This window comes from Podarcis liolepis, assembly GCF_965112155.1.
Source record: "Podarcis liolepis genome assembly, chromosome: 8".
Lineage (NCBI taxonomy): Eukaryota > Metazoa > Chordata > Lepidosauria > Squamata > Lacertidae > Podarcis > Podarcis liolepis.
In genome coordinates, this window is record NC_139560.1 from 41,469,399 (window position 1) to 41,475,398 (window position 6,000).

The window sequence follows — 6,000 nt, forward strand, 5'->3', positions numbered from 1 at the left end:
TGTGATCAACACCCCATGCACATGTAAAGCACTTCCCCCAAATAAACCTAGGAAATGTAATCTGTTAAAGAACTGCAGGTCTGTGAGGGGAAACTACAGTGATGCGTTTTAAAAGTGGAGTGAATGCACTTTTAATGTATGGTGTAGATCTGCCCTGGGGAAGCCCCCTCTCAATCCCAAAAGAGCCTCTCCCAGTTAGTGTACACAGCGCTAAGCTAGATGGACCAGTGGTCTGATTTGGCATAAGGCATGTGACTTGGGAGTCAGTCCAAAAGGTTTTCCTAAATCCCCAATTCATTTTCAGCATTATAACTTTCAAGCAGATTATCAAGAACTGAAGGGTCACAAACCCTTGGCCTACCTGGCAGAAAGTCAGTATGCCAAGTCCACAGTTCAAAGTCTGAGGGTTAAGCCACACAAGCAAGTCCAAGAAATGAGGTTCAAGGTCAACCCAAGTAGCCAAGTCCAAAGTCCAGCCATCAGGATACAGTCCAGGGTCAAACCCAAAGCACAGTCACTTGGAGGTGCAGGATAATCCAAGTCAAAGTCCATCAACATGAGCAGCTGAACAGACACAGGACCTTAGCTCTGCTGCCCGTTTATACTTTGCATGCTGATTGCAGCATCTGGACTTGATGAGGCATGTGACCCTCACCTGTTCTAAGCCTACTCCTGCTGAGGAATCACACACCTCCCACAGCTAACAATCCCCACCTGGTCAGCTAGGGAACTGGACTGTGGGCCCTTGCCTGCCTCAGCTTCCTGGAGCATCCCATCTGCTGCTCCCTACACCTCAGAGCCTGCCTTGTTCATGGAGACAGAAGCCCTTCTGGCTTTGGGTCCTGCTGCTCTGGTTTCTGAGCACTTGTCATCCTCCGTTACCCCATAAGTACTTCCTACATTAACCTTTCATTCCAAATCTCCAGCTTGCCTTAGTGCGTCCCAGTCCCAACTACATTCCTCGCCAGGACCCTCCTCCTCCTCCTCTTCCTCCCCATTATCCTGCCAGTTCATGGCATGAAGTTAAAGACCAGCATGTATGGTGCCTCCATTGTTTATTTGAATGCTTGTACCTAATTGTTTAGCACGGGCTTGTATCAAATACAGCACTAAGAAACCATTCCATCAACAAAAGGGTTTCTGCTTGAGCATTGGGACTCTCCTCCATCTCCTGCCACCGTGCACCCACATGCCTTAAATCTGCTTCAAAGGGTTGGGAGGACACCCAGAATAGATTTAGGGTGCATGCGGTGAGAGGAGAAGGGAAGTCCCATTGCACAAACATAAATCCTTGCACTGACAAGGATGGTTACTTAGTGCTGCATTGGATATAAGCCAGGGTTGATATACTGCTTAATCAATAAAAAAAATCCCTAATCATTTTCCATAAAATGAGGCTGTGCTATTCTAAGGCTCTATAAATATGAAATAGTTATTGGAGACAATTCCAGAAATAGACTGTCCAATTGGCAGAAAACTATGGGTTATTTTTCAGGAATTTGATTACTGAATATGGTTCTGAAATACAGTATGGCACTGAACTACATTATACTGCTTTCAGTGAGGAGGGAAAACCTCTTGCAGAACCTGAGGATCCTTGTCATTACACCAGTGAATCTAATCTATAGTTTAGGATGGGCTGTAGTAGTTCAGTGGTAGAGCATATATATTGGAGGGAAAAGGTCCTGGGAAGGACTCCTAAGCCCTTAAAATCTGTTGACAGTATAACAATTCGATACTGTGCTAGATGGCTCATCGGCCTGTTTCAGTATAAGACAGTTTCCTATGTTGCTATATTTAGATTTGGTTTTGATTTTTTACTCTGCAGTTCTGCAGGCTTGCCGACTTTTTCCTAGTCACTGTCAAAATAAAAGCAGCTCTATTCCAGTTGCTCTGAGTATATGTGAAGTGGAATCAGTGTATGCATGCATTCATAAACACCCACACCAAGAATCAAAAGTGGAAAATTCCATTCCACTGAAGGACTTACTATGTCCATCCTTCCACTTATGCAAAGATAACACAGAATTCTAATTAACTTAGCCAGTCCCGTCTTCTGGTATGTTTCTGTGAAAAAGTGAGTCAGCTTCTAAGAAACATGGCCCAAGGCTGGAATGGATTTCACTGCACATCAGTCCCGGCTAGCCTGGCCAATGGTCAGGGATGATGGGGATTGGAGTCCAACAACATCTGGAGGACCACAGCTTTCCCATCCTTGTTCTACAGACTCTGCTTAGTCATCACTTCAAGCCATCAGTTTGTTGCCCTTAACTGGGACAGTCAATGTGGGACTCTGAGCATCTATTAAAATGCCTCCCTGATACCCTCTTTTGCGCTGCTCTTCACCTAAAACTTCCCTTTCAAATCTGAGCAGAAAAAGTTTTCTGCCCCCTTTCTTCCTGGGCTGTTCTGGTTCCACATCATAGGATGGGAATGAGCAGAAAGGGGGACTCTCAACTGCTCCTGTGAGCTATGCATGAATTCAATCGTAAAACACATGTTTTGTATGCAAAAAGTTCCAGGTTCAATTTGCGGCATCTCCAGGTAGAGCCTGGAAAGACTCCTGGACTTAAGAACCTCCCATGTGACATGGTTGGTTGGTTGGTTGGCATCCATCTGTCTTGGGAGACAATGGAAGAGTGTGCCTTCGGGGGTGAAGTCAAACCATTCATGAGTTACAGAGCCGGCTGTGGCTGCAAAGACCAATAGAGGAGAGACATATTTTGCTGCAGGTGGGGCAGGTGAAGGCATCCAGTTGTGCTGATGTAGGTGTCCCATGGCATTTCTTGGTCTGCCAATGGGCCTGGTACCTGAAGCCAGTTCCCTGTAGAGCGTGTCCTTGGGGGTCCTGCCATCTTCCATTCTGTGGACATGACCAAGCCATTGTAGACATCGCTGAGACAGGAGTGTAAACATGCTGGGAAATGGGGCTTGGGAGAGCACATACTTGTTTGAGAGACTGTTCTGCCATGTGATGCCCAAAATCTTCCTGGCACAGTGCATGTGGAAGGTGCTGAGGCACCACTCCTGGCAGGTGTAAGTTGCCCATGACTCATTTTCATAAAGGGCATGGGATAAACAATTGCTTAGATGATTGTGGGAGAACGGTAAGAATAGAGGCTTGCCAACTATCGCTTGCATAATCTTCGAAGGATACCAAAAGAGTACCAGCCACCCCACTCCCCGCTTCTCTTCCTATTCAATATGGGAATTTCCAGAAAAAGCCAGAATTATTGTCTTGTCAGTTCAAGGCAATCTATTTCCACCCAGCATACTTGTAAAGAATTCCCATTTGTTTACAAATTGGTACTCCACTCTTATCATCAGAGGATAATGTAACTTGCCATCTTTCATCTGTCTTCATTTGCTTGATGGATGGCGGTAGTATCTGTGGATGCTGCTCATGTTGACCCCAAGGCAGCTGATATTTTTATTTATATTATGTACTTTTATTCACTTATTTGATAGGTACAACAACCTGTAATGAATGAAGTTCAAAATAACACACTTGAGTAGTATAGTTGACTGGCTCAGATACAATAGGTGTAATTCTGGAAGGTTTTGTGTTCTCCTGTCACTTTTACCTTTGTGCTGATCAAATAAAATCAAATGCTTGTTCATCAACAGAATATGCTTCCCACAAATGCTTCCAGACCACTCATCAGATGGAACATGGCCGTTTTACTAATGTTTTACAGGTTAAGCTTTGTGGAATATATTCTTTCATGCTGAACGTACAGATGCCTTTGGGAGTTTTCTAGAGCCAATTATATTTCCTAATCCTCTTCATCCCTACTTTGGGGACTTCTGGAACTCAAGTCAGAGCAATTAGCATTGCTAAACTTTGAAGAAAATAACCTTCTACTGTATTTTTCATGATCAATTTGAGATAATGATAGTTTTTATATCCTAGACTTGTTCTCTGTCTCTGTTTTGCAAGTGTTATTCAAGCAATGCTTCCACCCAGAAGTTAATATATTTGATATACAGGATAAGAGAAAGAAAATTTAATCTTAAGGCAGTAAAGTCACAAGCATAACAATCTACAGTTTATTTACAGGGAATCCAGAGCTGGTCTTAGTTCTGCATCTGAAACTAGATTCAAATGACACCCTGCCATTTTTCTCTTCTCTTCTCTTCTCTTCTCTTCTCTTCTCTTCTCTTCTCTTCTCTTCTCTTCTCTTGTCAATGACCCACAGGGATGGAGCTTGGAGGCAGGGAAATTGCACCCCTCTCCGAAATCAGAACCTCATGGTACTTTTTTTCATAAAAACCTGGTTCTGTAGGAATCCTGTCAAATAGCTGCAAAGCATGACCAACCTTTAAGTATTATCTGTGATGGGAAATGCAACACATAGACCAATCTGCTCTATAGGGAAATAAGAGTTTAAGATAAGGTGCAACTACTGCTGCACCAGAGCATCATCATGTCTGGTTGCAACAGGTAAGCACAAGAGAGTAGCACGGTCATTCTGATAGCAATCACCATTACCAGGTAGATGCAGCCACCAATTACAAAGCTATTTACATGACACAGAAAGGGTACAGAAGAGCATTGCATGGCAGGATAGGAATAAGCCTGAGAAGATCATCTACATTTAGATACGTATTAGACCTTGCAAGTTGTGCAATTGCAATTTCTCAAGAAAGGCATATGCTCACATGAATCATGGTGAATGTGTGGACCACCTCACAAGGTGTCATACTGGCTCAAACAAATGGCACCCCATGTGAGTTCCTGTGAACCACAAGCTCAGAGGTGGACCCACATGCTCCTAATGTATGTGTAGGCCTTGAGGTATATGAACTGACACATTGCCAGGAACTTCTGGGGCTAGAACCAGGAACTTTCAGTTCTTTGTGCTGATGCTTCAGATGAGTCACAGAACTGCAGTTTGAAGCATCTTCCTAACAATAAGTGATTCTCAGGATCTAGACTGGTCATATGTACCCAAGATGACCACTAGGCCCTGCCCTCCGTTTGGAATGGGATTTTGTTGAATATCAAGGTGATCCTGGCTTTGGTAAACTACTGTGGGATATTTAGATCTGATTTCCTGGCTTGTTCCTTGAGTCTGATTCCTGGCTTGGGAATTTGGATCTGACCCCCTGGCAAATCACCTGATTCCAAGCTCCCAGCTCACCACATATTAGCTGCCTATAGCTCTACCCTGGTACATTTAGCATGCCATCCTAAGTATGCTTACTGGGGTACAAACTCTAATAAACTATGTAGGACTTACGTTCTCTGAATAAACTTGCATAGGAATGTATAACTGCAGTCTTAAGCATAATCATTTACTGGTATGTAAATTCTACTGAATCATCAAGACACAATTCTGAATGTAGTTCAGACTGGGCTGTAAGTATTCCTATTTGGAAGCAAACATAATTGAGCCGAATCATATTTTCTTTTAAGTAAATGTGATTAGGATTGAGGTATATAGGTAAGGCATTTTATTTTAAAATATTAAAGCTCCATGAATACTTGGTACTTAGAAGTTATTCTGAAGAATTGTAGATTTGTGGTCTACTCTGTAGAACCACTTAAGAGTAATTGATTGCTATGGATGATCCAGTGCCAAGATCTGGTATGTCAGATGTGATTGATTATACATTTCACTTAAAGTCCCACACAAATGAAATCAAAGCAGATCAGAGGTTGACTATTCTTAGGTCAGAAAAGTCCAGTGGATCCTTTCCTTGGAGTGCCTAGCTTAAAATAATAATCTTTAAATAGAAAGGAATGATGGCCAAGCAAGGGTTTATTTTTTGTCAAAGTAGAAAAGTATGCATAATTGGGCTTCCAGTTCTTGGAAGGCTAATGTCTTCCACCATTGCACATCTACTGCCAAGAACACATATTTTCTCAACAAAGAGGACATATGTGTATGTTTAAATTACATTTGACCTGAGCAGCTGTGCCCATTCCTTCCTCTGCATTCCACGAGACTGGTCACAATAGATATACTCACCCTTAACACCTGCATTCTCAGAGGC